We start from the raw sequence: 16,100 nt of genomic DNA, 5'->3' as shown, positions 1-16,100 counted from the left end.
TATATATATATATATATATATTATATATATATATATATATATATATATATATATATATATATATATATATATATATTATACATATTATACATATATATATATATATATATATATATATATATATATATATCAGTATACTGATATTTCCCTAATTATTCAGAATGTCTTTTGATGCAGATTAAATAAAAAAAATGTTACCTACTATCCGCTGCCGATATTGAAGGCTCTCATCTTGTTTCTGATTGGCTGATGCAATCGTATTTGTGGCCTCTGATTGGTGAGCTTTAACCCATAGGCAGCTAGCGTTGTCAACGATATGGGCTACAGATAAAAATTCTTCGTTTTCCTTGGGCCTGATCTAGAAAAAAAAGTAGTTAGATAGCTAGTTCTGCCGATGATCATAACATTCGCCGCATGCATTCAGCGGAGAGCAGTCGCTGAACATTTTATTTGAATAGCTCGGAAACGTTCATAATACTGGGTTAGCAGCACGACCGTTGTAGCTTAAACTTGAAGAAGATTTCACAAACGATCATAATACTGATATTCAAACCACTAACCTGGTACACATCTTAACACAACCATAATACTAGCTTACAATTTATTTCTGAAATGTATGTACAGGGTGTCCATAAAGTCCCAGTACCATTACAAGCTATAGATACTTGTAACTGTACTGGGACTTTATGGACACCCGGTAGATTCCATCCCCAGTACCATTACAAGCTATAAATGTGGATTCAATAAAGTCCCAGTACCATTACAAGCTATAAATGCTTGTAATGGTACTGGGACTTTATGGACACCCTGTAGATTCCATAAAGCCCCAGTACCATTACAAGCTATAAATACTTGTAATGGTACTGGAACTTTATGAACACCCTGTAGATTAAATAATCATAATGGCGCCGTTTACAATACAGACGATAGCGTCTTCTGTTCTTTTATTTCAAACGTGTCATTCAGAATAAAAAATAAAAACAATACCTAGGAACTAGGAACAGTGGGGACACCACAAAATAATCTCATTAGAAATGAGAGAAAGAAAAACATTAGGAGAGAACGGCCACAAAACACGAAAGACCGCTCTGTAATTATTTAATGGCGTCTTTAACTTTCCAGAGAGTTCCCTTGCAGTATTGAGGAATCTCTCTCTCTCTCTCTCTCTTCCTTCTGCTTCTCCTTCGTCTCTCCTCCTCTCTTCTCTCTCTGCCGCATTTGGAAGCCCTTTAAATTGTTGGAAAATAACAGTATCACATTCTTCCCTTTTCCAATCTTTCTTGATTATCTCTCTGTTGCAGTTAAAATGGAAAGGAATCTCTCTCTCCTCTGACTTCTAACTCTCTCTCTCGTTCGAAGAACCTTTAATTGTTGAAAAATACAGTAATCATTATTTTTCAATCTCTCTTGTCTCTCTCTCTCTCTCTCTCTCGTTCAGAAGAAGCTTTAAAATGAAAAGAGTCAATAACATCTCTACCAAATTGTCTCGATCTCTCTCTCTCTCTCTCGTTCGAAGAGCCCCCTTCAATTGTTGAAAATTAAAAACAGTATCACAATTCTTTTTCTCCAATGTTCTTGATTAATATCTTCTCTTCCTCTTTCCTCCAAAACTCTTCCTCTCTCTCTCTCTCTCTCTCTCTCTCTCTCTCTCTCTCTCTCTCTCGTTCCGCGAGCTTAATGTTGAAAATACTTTAGTATCATTCAATTCTCGCCAATGTTCTTGATAATATCTCCTCTCTCTCTCTCTCATCTCTCTCTTCTCTCTTCTTCCCTCTCCTCCTCTCCCTCTCTCTCTCTCTCCCGTTTAGCAGAGCTTTTATTTGTTGGATATAGTAATCACATTCTTCTCCCAAATGTTCTTTGATTATTTCTCTCTCTCTCTCTCTCTCTCTCTCTCTCTCTCTCTCTCTCTCGTTCGAAGAGCCTTCAATTGTTGAAAATACTTATCACATTCTTCTCCAATGTTCTTGGTGATTATCTCTCTCTCTCTCTCTCTCTCTCTCTCTCTCTCTCTCTCTCTCTCTCTCTCTCTCATTCGCAAAGCCTTTAATTTGTTTGAAAAATACTATATCACATTCTTCTCCAATGTTCTTGGTATTCTCTCTCTCTCTCTCTCTCTCTCTCTCTCTCTCTCTCTCTCGTTCGAAGAGCCTTTAATTGTTGAAAATACAGTATCACATTCTTCTCTAATGTTCTTGGTAATTATCTCTCTCTCTCTCTCTCTCTGCTTTGGCATTAACAAGAATGTGTATGTGAATTAAAGTGTGCATAATTGGCAAGATTTGGTTTCATATGTACATCGATTACATTAACTAAATGTGATACCTGGCAGACAAATAAGCACGGTGCAATTGACTTCTGCAATATGAGAATTACACCCCCCCACAAAAAAAAAAAAAAAAAAAAAAAAAAAAAAAAAACATAAAACGTCGTTACGGTTGAGCGGAGAGGCTTCAATGTATTGCATAGTATGGCAAAACAAAGCGTAATAAATAGAGTTTAGGCCAAAGATCAAGCGCCCGGGCATATGAGGTCATTCAGCGCTGAAACGGATACTGACAATATAAAGGTTTGACAACCACTACTGGAGGTAAACCCCGCAGTTCCACTATGAATCAACAGTTAGGAGCTAGTGGAAAGTAAGATGGAAGAAAGAGAATGTTAACGGAGGTGCAGTAAAAGTAATGAAAGAGGTTGCATCTAGGGGTCAAAGGGACGCTGCAAAGAACCTTAAGTTATGCTAACAGTCCACCGCATGAGGTGTACTGACGACACTACTAACCCTCTGCGGGAATGAAATCCAGATAGGTTTGTTTGTATGTATGGTAGGTGTTTTTACGTTGCATGGAACCAGTGGTTATTCAGCAACGGGACCAAACTGCTTTCCGTGACTTCCGAAACCACGTCGAGAATAAACTTCTATCGCCAGAAATACACATCTTCAGACACCTCAGTGGAATGCCCGAGAACCGAGCTCGCGGCCACCGAGGTGGTAGTCCAAAACCGAACCGACCTCGCCACTGAGGCGCTGAAATCCAGATAGTGGAAAAAGTTATATATATATATATATATATATACTATATATATATATATATATATATATATATATATATATATATATATGTGTGGTGTGTGTGTGTGTGTGTGTATGTATCTATATATATATATATATATATATATATATATATATATATATATATATATATATATATATATATATATATATATATATAACTGGCGGGTAATCTCGGCATTAATCCCCGTCTCTACGCTGGCACTGACTCGGTGACCCTGGACGGAAAAGAAAGCCGCATCTATTATGAACAGCGGAGCTTCAAACGAACCGCCTTTAAAATATTCAGCAGGAGATGAGAGCTCGGTTCTTTAAATAAAGGCTTCCAGAGAAAACTCGTCGCGCTAAATGGACAGTGGAAGGTCAAAGTGGGTATTTTGCCCTTGGCAAAAGGAGTTTTCACACATTTGGTAAAAATTTACTGTTTAAACGGTAAACTAAATTTAGCATTCACCTCCATGAGGACAAACGAACCATATTATTATCTGGTATGCACAGGTTCATGAGCCAAGAGCGATGCAGCAAGGCGTAATAATTTAACAATGAATTTAGGATTAAGTCAGAAATACCACGAACGAGACTTGTAAATGCAGCTAGGAAATAGAATGCTTGACGCGTTCAAACAAAACAACGGGTATATTAATATAATTATAATTATAATTAGATTATTATATATTATATATAGAGATAATTATATATATAGATATTATACACATACATACATATTATATATTTAATTTATATTATTTATATATTATATATATATATATATATAATATTATATAATATTTAATATTACATATTACACACCACCATACATAACATCAACATACATAACAGACTATACATACATACATACATAACATATATATTATATTATTTATACATATGATATATAATATTATATAGAGAGAGAGAGAGGAGAGAGAGAGAGAGAGAGACGAAGAAGTCGAGAGAGGAGGAGAGAGAGAGAGAGAAGATTCCGCTAGTAGCCTTTTTCCTAATTTTTTTAATTAAAGTCGATGGCAACGTATAAAACTGCTGGGCCCACTGTTCCACGGCCATCTTAGGGACATGAAACAAGAGCATTTGAAGAAATCCATCGTTGATTTTTTTTTTCATTATTCTTCAAACAAAGTAAAACCTACACTAATTAAACACAAAGTGCAATACGTCTTTTACTGGGGAGACAGGAAACAAGTTTATCCGGTTGAATGACGCAAAGCCTACTCATTTATTATTTTTGTATTATGTGTTTTTTGGCACCATTTGTCCCGGATTGGAATAAATGACATTTCCAATTATGGAAGATAATCCATTGAGGCACCTTTTCAGAGGAGAGGAGAGAGAGGAGATGACCGAGAGAAGAGAGAGAGGAGAAGAGGAGAAGAGGAAGGGGGGGGGGGGGGAAAACCGGGAGCAATCATTATTTAATTACCATTAAGAATCCCATTTACATTGACCATTGTTGCAAAATGATTAATGAATGTTAAATTACTGTCAATATTTTATTGCAGTGAAAATTTCAAATAGGTGCTTGGGACATGACAAACTCGCCAAAGGGAACGGAACGAATACGTGGTCCTGGTGTCTCTTCCAAAGCCAAAATGAAGGTTCTTTTTGCCTTGGATTCCTATTGCTAGTAAGTGATAAATGTATTCTATATTTTTTTTATGTTTCAAATATTTCTTTTTGAAGTTCACTTCGTCATTTACTGCTCTATTTCGATAAGTTTCTAATCACAATTCTCTGCAGAATAAATATTAGGTCTGATATTCACCTTACCTCCTCCTTCTCCTCGTTATCTTTCTCATCTCGCTCTCTCTCTCTCTCTCTCTATATTATATTATATATATATATATAAATATTATATTGTCCCCCCGCCCCCCGGCAATGATATTTTTTTTATATATATTATATATAATATGTGTGGTGTGTGGTGTGTGAGGTGTGTGTGTATATATAATATGACAATATATTATATAATATATAATATATAAATATTATATTATATAATATATATATATAATATAGAATAAAGGAAAAATCTACAATATTTTACCAATTTTATTTTTGAATTTTAGATATATACGTCCTACGAATAAACATTAAAAACCATATGCAATAATTGAAACCGAATCTAGGCTTCCAAAAATTGATCTAACGAAAAAGTTTGCCTAATCAGCATTTCCATCTGAAATTTTTTAACAGTTGCCACTGCATATCTAGCATTACTTAGAATACCGACAATGCTAATAGCGTCCCCTTTTTTTTTTTTCCTCAAACTTTTTACGCCAGATGAAAATTACCATTTTACAGAAAAGGGGAACTTGTATTGTCATCTCGATAATACATATGAAATCATATGTATTATACTGTGATCACATTTGCTTCACGAAAGAGAGGTCATATAGAGGTCTACAATATTAAAAGAAAAAAATGTATGTCTTTTCAATGCAAGATCTCGACAAAACTGTTGAAAATGGTCCTGATCATTATCGAAGTTTCCTGAGGTTTAATTTCTCATTTAGTACTTTTTCTTAACCAAAACGTCGTATTAATTCATATTCTAAGACGAAGGGTTATCCACCAAACAATGTTCATAATTATGAAGAAATATTGAAAGTCATATTTTTATTTCATCAGCTCAAAAACTGGCCACCGCCACTAGCACCCAGACCATCCGGATGACGGCAAGCATAACGGCCAAAGGGTGGTTCCAAGGTAACCATCAACACGAAAATTATATTCCGTTTTCACTTTTTTCTCAATACTCCTCTCTTCTTCAAAATCGAACCTTCAGAATCTGAAAGGACTTACACCCAACAAACATATGAAATCCACAGTTTCCTATACCTAAGATACAGAGAATTCAACATAACACATATCAATTTCGAACGTACAGATATTGACAGGAGCAGAGGTTAAAATAAGGTTCAAAATACGCACCACAGGAAAGCGTATATGCAGAAGGGTTTTTTGTTTCAGTTCTGTAAAAGGGAATAATGAATTCTAATCGTTGGACGATCTTTTTTTATATTTTTTTATGTAGTTATTATAATTTATTTTAATATATATATAATATATATCTATATTATAATGTTATAATATGTTACACACAAACACACACCCCAACACATATATAATCGAGATATAATATTATATTAATAGATATATATAATAATATATTTATTTATTAATTGTATATTATCTGTTAACACACACGACTACATATTATATATATATAGATATTAAATATATTATGTATGTAATGTATGGAATATATTTTTAACATTATTATATATATTATATATATATAATATATATATATTATATGTATATAGTGTGGGTAGTAAATAATATATGTATTAAAACTATATCGCAGTAGGCCGGCAATGTTTTGAACATTAAGTTAATTCATTTATTCTTTTAACAATCCGTAGATGAAAATTAAGAGCATATTTCTGGAATCCTCGTCGAAATGGTCTAAGCAGAAAAAACAAGCATTTTCTTTATTCTCCATAACTAAGATTAAAAGGAAAGTTAGCATGGCCGGATATCCGGTGGGTATATTCAAGATCAAAACGGCACCTAGCTAAAATTCATGCACCCTGATATTGATCGTTTAGTTTATCATATATTATATATTATTATATATATTATATAATAGAAGTTATATATTGTATTATATTTATTATTTATTATATTATTATTAAATAATATTATATATATAATATATAATATTAACATATATATATATATATAACTTTAGCACATACAAGCGCAGAGAGATTCCTCTGCAAGAACTTGAAAAACTAAAAAAGAAAGCTTTGCTGCGAGCGAGATTCTCAATACTGCATGAGGACTCTGAAAAGTTAAAGATGCCATCAAATAATTACGGAGCGGTCTTTCGTGTTTTTGCCCTGGTTCACTCCCAAACTTTATTTTCTCCTCTCTTTAGTTCTCACCCGAGCAAGAAAACTTTTATTTGGTGTCCGCTGTTTCTTCTGGCCGTATTTCTTTTTCGCGTTGCTTTGATGACACAAAAAAAAAAAAAAAAAAAATAGTTCGAAAACAATCATATTTCCAAAGTTAGTTATCGTCGTTTCTGAATTTTTCAGGTTTAATCGAGTTGCATTCTATGAAATGGAATAACACCACCTGTAGTAATTACATATGTTTTGGATCAAGTTCATTTTTAATCATTATCTCCCATTTGCAATCGTCAGGCTCTGAATATCAAGAGTAAGTGGACCTTACTTTACTCCTTGCTAGCACTTTGTATTCTAAACCAGCAGTCCGTTTTTATCTTTCAAGTCCTCTCTCACTCACTCTCCTTTCAACAAACACGTATTTTCGTACAAACTTTTACCGAAATTTTAGCTCGCTTTCGGATGAAGAGGAGAAAAAAAAAGCGAACATCAAATTTATTTATTCAAAGAGTACTAGACGCTCTAGTTTCCAGTTGTATAACATGCAGACTGAGTGAAAGGTGTAGATGGTCCCTCTATCGCCCCAAAACATAAAAATAAAAAAAAAAAATAAAAAAAATACCCATTAAAAATGACGGAACCCAGACATCCCCACTCAACATCTGATGCAACGGAATTCTAGTTACTGCTAGCCCTTGAAATATACACAGCTGAATTGCTAAACCGTTTAAAAAAAAAGGGAAACAAAAAAATAGCAGCTAGTGTTCCGGTACGCATTCCATCTATATATTGTTGACGTTACTGTATGACTGACCTACACTTGAATAGTATCGGTATCAAGTATTTCGAGAGTTCTTTGAAAAGGTCGGGATTTAAATGTTTTCCACATATTGGCTGAGCAGCGTTTATATATTTCAAATCGGTGAAAAGATAAACCTCCTTAGGCAGTATTCGTTGTGGACAGATTGGATGTACCAGATTTCATTTTATCGGTTATTCGCGCGCGCATACATACCTTCATAAACGTAACTACATAGATACACTTTCCCCACAAACACAAACACACACACAACACACAACACCCACCACATTATTTATAATATATAATATATATAATATATATATTATATATATCATTAAAGCTACAAATGGTCCTTTAATTTATTCTAAAATTTCACTCTACCTCCCAAAATGATATATTTTCTAATATTTCACCCCTTTCGGTACATATATGAAAACAGAAATCATTTGGGAGGTAGATGTGAATTTAGATCACAAAGGGACATTTGGTTAGCTTGAATGAATATATAATTGAATCACCCGGTTCGATGTGATAATTACTCATATATATATATATATAATATATATATATATAATATATAATATATATATGAATAATATCAAATAGAGGAAATATATATATATATATATAAAATATAGAATAATTTGAGTGAAATACAAAGGCTGAAATGGGGAAAAAAAAGGGGGGAATCATACTTGCAACCAAAAAAGAAAAAAAATTTGCAAGGACCATAAATTACGCTGTTTCTGAAGAAGAAATGATTGACTACCTGTAGAGCTCTTTCATCTGTGTTAAGATGGTATGAAATAAAACTGGTATTGAAAAAAAAATCCGCATAGGAAAATTCCATCTCTAATTCAGCAGACCAGAACAAGTTAAATACTATGTCAATTGGACAGCTGCCTGCCATCCTTTTCCTTTATTATTGGTTAATTATATATATATATAATATATTATAATATAATATATAATTACATATTCATTACAAACACCAACAATATATATAATATATTTATAATTACATAATAAGTATATTCTATATTATAATAATATATTAATACTTATGTAAAAAACAAAAAAATGTAGTTACAGAACTTGAGGCCCAATGCAACTATCTGAATAACCGCAGAATTGCCGGATTTCATGCTTAAGCTTTTTTTGACTGACTTCAGGACAAGCTTAAAAAGCTTGCAAGCTTTGGAGTAGACCAACCAAAGGATTCCCAGACTCGGAAGTCCCTACGAAAAGTACCTTGTAAAATCAACGGAGGACTACAAAGGGAATACATGCCTTTTCCCCTTCCAGATGAGGAGAGAGAGAGAGAGAGAGAGAATGAGAGAGAGATGAGAGAGAGAAGCAGCCCTTTCATTCTCATGACACAAACACAACCATATTATATTATATATAGATATAATAATATATATATAATATATATAACTAGATATTATATATAATATATATAATATATCTATACACCCGTACACAGATATTTGGGTACCGTTGAGTGTGTACCATGCGGTGTGAGATTGAGTGCGTCGCGGGCATGTGGTATTAGATTTAGCTTTAAAGGGCTTAAAGGCGCTTAAGAAAGAGCAGTCAATAAAAAGGGCGGGAAGATCAGTTACGCAGGTACTTCAATGATACATCCCCCTTTCCCCCCGCTCCCCCAATATCGCCTCCTCCTCCTACTACTACTCCTCCTCCTCCTCCTCCTCCTCCTGGCCGTGTTACTACACTACACATAATGTGTCTGGTGCGCCCAGCCAGCCATGACATAATTCAAACCCCATAAAGACAAGGCAGGTCATAAGCATATCTCAGGGGCTTTTACCACTTGTAATATCAACGCCTTTTCTCCCTACTTCCTTAATGTGAAGAACCGTCAAAGATTCGTTCGACGTCCTTACGACTGGGAGAAAGACGGTCGATGAAATTTAGCGAAATTTAGGAGGACTAAGTCAATGGCGAGGGGGTTCGAACACAATGGATCAACTAAAAGCAACACTCATTGTCTCAATCCCTTTCAATATATCCACGTGAAGTCAGATCAACTTATTCTCACAATAATAAGAGGCATTTAACCTACCAACTCGAGTTGCGTTAAAAATAAAACTTTTTATTTAATGTGCATAAAAACAAGAGGTAATTTGTCCAGAAAATGAAAGGCAAAGCAAATAAATGCGGGGATAGGCCTACGTGGTCACCGACCTTCAGTTCTAGAATTGATTCCTGCCACTGATTAAACCATAATTACTTTCCTCCTATAATCAGAAATTTGCATCCTAAATTGGTTACTAGAATGACGGCAATATACTTAAATATGAGCTCATATCACTAACAGCCATGTAAGAAGAAAAAAAAAACAGCCATTTACATCAATAAAAAACAAAGTAAAAGTAAAAGAATTATACAATAATAATAACGACAAAACTTCGCACAAGCAACAAGGTAAACTCCCCATTAACACGGGCTTAAAAACTTCATTATAGAGAGAGAGAGGAGCGGAGAGAAGGAAACTGAGGAAGAGAGAAGAACGAGGAGGGCAGACCATCACTCCAAGACGTATCAACAGAGATGAAAAACACCGACGGCGGATGTTCTCAGGCGGAGGCCGGGCCCACTAATTAAGTAACGACTAAAGTAAACCCATTAGAGGCGAGTGTCGCTGTGTACCCTGGAATAAAAGGACGCCCAGGGGACGGGGGACACACGAGAAAGGAGATCTTTTCCCCGCAACAAATTTGGCTTCGGTCAAAAAAAGTTTCGGTCTTGAAAAGAAAAAAAAAAAAAAAAAGGTAGATTAGCCGCTTTACCCTTTCTCCCGTACATTATCTTAAACGGCCTCCCATTAGTAGATATTTTTAAAGGCTGGTAGGGACGTGGTTGGTTCCTCCGGTTTTCCTTGTTTAAAAGATGAGAAAAGACAGAGAAGGCAAAACAAAAAATAAAAGCCATCTCATCATGCGCTTATTTTAAATATAACTGAATAGTAGAATCTAATACATAAAACTTTTCTTTACATAAAAGAAAGAATTCCTCGCAAAGATACCGATCAAATATCGTAACATTACGAAGACTAATATTCAGGGAGGTTATCTTAAGACTTGAACCCCGATGAATTCTCACGTACATCAGGAACGATGGACGAAAATGTAGGTCTAATGTAACAAAGGAACGAAGGAAGTACTGCCGTACCAGGATTACTGGTCCTCCCTTTTACGTTGTAAAAGGGAAAAAGACATTTGAAAATTGGGACAAAGTTTTATATAGAGATTCCACTGAACGTCACATATGAAAAAATAAAACGATGGGAGTACCAAGCTAAGCACTTTCGTGTTATTTCAACACATTTTCAAGGTACAATGTTAAAAAAACAAATACCCTAAAAGTGGCTTACATAGTAAACATAAAAGCTGGAAAAAGGAAAATATATTTTATATTATATATATTATATATTATTATATATACATAATATAATATACGTAAGTATATATATTAATAATATTATATATACATATATTATCATAATATAGATTATATATAATAATATATACGTAATATATATATAAATATTAGAATTAAATAGATATAAAACGCTGGAAAGGAAAAAGAAAAAAAATTTAAGTCATGGAAGAGTTAAAACCAGTACAGTGGGGAGACATGCATACATACAGGTATACACACATCAGTACATTCTTACAATCATCTACCCAGTGAAATTCACTATCATATAATCTTCTTCCTTCTGTTTACGTCGGTGCCGTTGACCTTCCCAGCTGCGACGCAAGTTTTGCTTCCCTATTAACTTGATCGAATTGATATAAACAAAAAACCAAAAAACACATTCTGCTTCGTAAATCCTCTAACCTTCGTTTAAATAGCGTATCTAAAGCGTCCTATTTTCTTACGTTTTCCCTTCAGTTGTGAGATCCCGTAAGTATGAATATTATTCAGCCTTATCTTCATGGACGATTCTCTCGACATTTGAATATATTAGAATGAATGCGTTTTGCATCATATCATTTCACGCGAGATATTCCCATCATCTTATGAATCCAGTTCAAACTGTACTTAATACTTTATTTACCGTCTTACCCGAAGGCATAGAACCGTGATCATATCACTTCTCAGCAATTCTACTACTCCAATGCTCCATGTAAATTCATGTCATTTACTGTCATTTACATAAATCGCAAAAAACACTAACATTCCCCCGCCGCTATGACAACACCAGTTGTAAATTTCAGAATTTTACTGAAGTTTGCCTTCACAGTACTAATATTCCTGTCGTTATGACAGGCGTTTCGGGTAAAATCTGCTGCGATATGCGACGGAGACTACAACAATCTATTCAATATATATCGTCGCAGTTTCTAAAATTCTTGGCGTTATACCGACTGAATTCTAATGTTGATAACAAGACTTTCAGATATATACATCTTGAGAGAGAGAGAGAGAGAGAGAGAGAGAGAGAGAGAGAGAGAGAGAGAGAGAGAGACTCTAGGTAACTTGTAATATTATTAACCGTCTGTTCATGAGTGCATCTGTTTTATAGGAATCCTGGAATAGGATTCGGGTAAATGACATTCCAATTAGGTAAATAATCCTTTAATCAGTTTCCGCGGCGAAGAATGAACAGAGAGAGAGAGAGAGAGAGAGAGAGAGAGAGAGAGAGAGAGAGAGAGGAATTTGCGAGCGAGAGAGAGAGAGAGAAGCGAGGAGAGAGAAACTTCATTACATTGGATGATGATGAAGAGTTTTCCGTTTTTCAGCGGGTGACCACTGTGACATAATGATTAATGATTTGATTGATTGATTTCATGATATTTATTAGGCTGTCAGACCAAGGACTGGGGAACTTACAGTCATTTAGAGCTTGAGACAGTAAAAAGATGGGTTTAGAGGGGTTGAACAGCGAAACAGAACCAAGAGAGAAAGCAAGACACCCTTTAGTATCGTCTACAGTGCACCACGTGAGGTGCACTGACGTCACTGCCCCCCCGCCCAACCCCCTAGGGGTATACACGATCATTAATAGCTATCGGCATTTTACTGTTGATAAAGATAAACGTGTAACTGAATATCCAACTTTCATTAATATTAATGCGATCAGTGATTTTTCCAATAACCATTAGAGCACATCATCATCATCATCATCATAACAGCTCTCTCCAGAAGTTTGGAAAACACTGTACTTATTTCTTTTATTATCATTTATGCTGGCCTTCTGGATCATGGCTGCTCAAAATGAACTACTAAACATTTTAGCTGCTCAGATTTATCTTGCCGCTGAATGCCCAGGGCTACTACCTGCATCTACAGATCTAGCCTGGGCGTACACGTCAAGAGCATCATAGTGATGTTCATTGGTTTGGATGAGAGACATGACCAACCATTCGATTAATCTGCGCCGACCAAGTTGAGAACATACAGTGACACCTGCTGGAGCCATTCAATTTATGAGCAATTTCAGCCATTTTATTTTTTTATTTAGGAATCCTTGTATGCTGATTTCTAATTTAGCAGTGTGGACAATTAAGTACTAAATAATTGCTATCAGAATAAAAAAAAAATGCTTCATGATAAAAAGTAGTGAAAGATTTCATGGTCCTTCGAAATTTATGTATAATAATAAAAAAAAATAATTGTTATCAGAAAAAAAAAAATCCTTCATGATAAAAAGTACTGAAAGTTTTCATAGTCCCTCGAAAGTTCCAATGTATAATAAAACAAATAATTGCTATAAAAAATGTTTCATGATAGAAAGTACTGAAAACTTTCATTCCTTCGAAAGTTCTAATGCACAATAAAAAAAAAATAATTGCTATGAGAATGAAAAAAAGGCTTCATGATAAAAAGTACCGAGTCTTCCAGTACATCGGGCAACTCTTTCATTTTTCACTCCACAATTCCTAGGGAAAATAATCATGGGATTTCTTTTTACAGAAAATAGGTTGAACACTGATACGTTTGAGGTTCTTTATAATTCATCCCGACATGTACTTTTACAGCTGTACATGAGACGGAAATCCCAGAAAATGGCGAAAGTTTAGAATATGAAGCTTACGTTCGGAACATCCACCAGGTAAATTCTGTTTTCGTTATCGTTCGCATAAACCAAGTAAAAAACGCGCCTAAGTTTCTCCGGCGCAACTGAGTTTTCTGTACAACCTATAATCAAGGCCACCGAAAATTTATCTATCTTTCGGTGGTCTCGGTATAATGCTGTGTGAACCGCGGGCCGTGAAACTTTAACCACGGCCCGGTGGTGGCCTGTCCTATAGTTTGCCAGAAGCACGATTATGGCTAACTTAAACTTTAATACATAAAAAAAGAGGCTAGAGGGCTGCAATTTAGTATGTTTGATGAATGGAGGGTGGGTGATCAATATAACGATTTGCGACCCTATAGCCTCAGTAGTTTTTAAGATTTGCGTGACGGATAGGAAAAGTCGGCACTACAGTTTTTTTTAACACAGAACTAAAATCTGCATACTGGCGACTGTTATTTTACGGTTTCTGAGACGATGAGAAGGGGGGTGGGGGGGGGGGAGTGGCATAATTTGCATGTGAGGGCATGGTAACAGGAACGTTTGGCTTGAGTTGAACTGTCGTTTACAAAATGTTCACAGACAAAGTAATAAAGTACTTCTGCGAGGCGCTTAGAGTCACAAAGATTCTCTTAAAGATTTACGTACTTATCCCAGCCCCTTATCATTCTGCAAAAATGCACTAAACTGAGATTCTAGCTGTTATTGTCTGGTTTCTCTTTCTTTTCATTCATATTAAAAAAAATATTGTTCTTGGGTTAACATCTCGATTTATCTTTTTCATAACTGTATATTTTTCATTTTATTCCTTTGCCAAGGAATCGTTAGTTTGTTTGTTTGTTTGTATGGTGTTTTTACGTTCCATGGAACCAGTGGTTATTCAGGAACGGGACCAACGGCTTTACGTGACTTCCCAAGCACGTCGAGAGTGAACTTCTATCACCAAAATACACATCTCTCACCCCTCAATGGAATGCCCGAGAATCGAACTCGCAGTCCACCGAAGGTGGCAAGCCAAGACCGTACCGATCACGCCACTGAGGCGCTTATCAGCATTCAGCTGCGTCAGGTCAGTCGAAAACAAACCAACTTGACAACCTAGAATCCATCGCAAGATATTGTTTGTCGTTTCAAAAGTTAAATAAGAGAAGAATTTTACAATGAAAGAACACTTAACCTCGAAATAAATCCTGGGTCATTGTAGGTGATGTTAGGGAACTAAGTCTTTATATTCTCGACTAGAAACTTGGGTCAGGTCACACGGAATTAGAGGGTAAGGTCACTATTTCCTCATCTTTAATGCAGGTGTATGTGGAAGCTTGACTTAGTAGATAAGGTCATGCGAACACTAAGTGCAGCATAAAAACAAGATTTTGGTGAATTTCATTTCTTCATGTCCCATATTTCGTCAACTTGAATAAACTTATGGAGCAAAGATTCAGCGAGTAATAAAACTTGTTAATCCAGAAAAAAAATCTTTTAATTCCCATCATAGAGATGATAATTAGTAATGTACGAGACCACAATAACCTTTACAGAAGTTACGCCACTTAATCCTGTCGATAAATCAACCAAACCTTAAAACTGTTATACTGAATAATAACAGAAACAAGGATAGGTGTAAACCTATTTTAACACTGCCAGTATCTATATTTTAATATGTATTAGACCAAGCAAATACACACTGCCATCCTTTGAGTGTGATATGTGTATATATATGTATGTATGTATGTATGATATGTATGTAGTATATATATATATATATATATATATATATATATATATAAAATCTATATATACATATATATATGTGTATATATATATATATATATATATATATATTATATATATATAATATATATATATATATATATATATATATTGCCCTATTGTTTTTCAAGCCATCTTTAATCCAAAATGGAAACAGAATACAAAAAGAATCTCGCTCTCCACTCAATCGCATCGGGATGATGACAGGCATGACTCTGTTATAATTAAAACCCGAATGTATTTTTAAAGCTGCACATAATGGAAGTTGCCAATTGAAAGTACAAGTCTGGAAAAAAAAAAAAAGAAGCGCCATTCTGCCCAGCGCAGCGACCAGGTAAATTCTATTTTGATATCGTCCGCATAAACAAAAATCCGGATATTGGTGGCCATTTGTATGGTTTCTGCCGGGAAATTTCATGTCATTTGCGACGATGAGAAAACTGAGCTTATTGGCAAATGCCGTTTTGCATGGCC

General features: G+C 34.9%; 1 long non-coding RNA gene across 1 annotated transcript in view; it reads right to left on the bottom strand.

Annotated features, from left to right (window-relative positions):
• Positions 1–203: 203 nt before the first annotated feature.
• The window catches only part of LOC135195451 (uncharacterized), a 352,685-nt gene continuing 336,788 nt past the window's right edge, over positions 204–16,100 (bottom strand). The window contains exon 4 of the long non-coding RNA XR_010310128.1: positions 204–358. This is a non-coding gene — a long non-coding RNA (uncharacterized LOC135195451). The remainder of the gene's footprint in view (positions 359–16,100) is intronic.

Source organism: Macrobrachium nipponense, chromosome 16, assembly GCF_015104395.2.
Source record: "Macrobrachium nipponense isolate FS-2020 chromosome 16, ASM1510439v2, whole genome shotgun sequence".
Taxonomy (NCBI): Eukaryota; Metazoa; Arthropoda; class Malacostraca; order Decapoda; family Palaemonidae; genus Macrobrachium; species Macrobrachium nipponense.
Note: the sequence above shows the minus strand (reverse complement) of the source record. Positions and strands in the feature narration are given on the sequence as shown.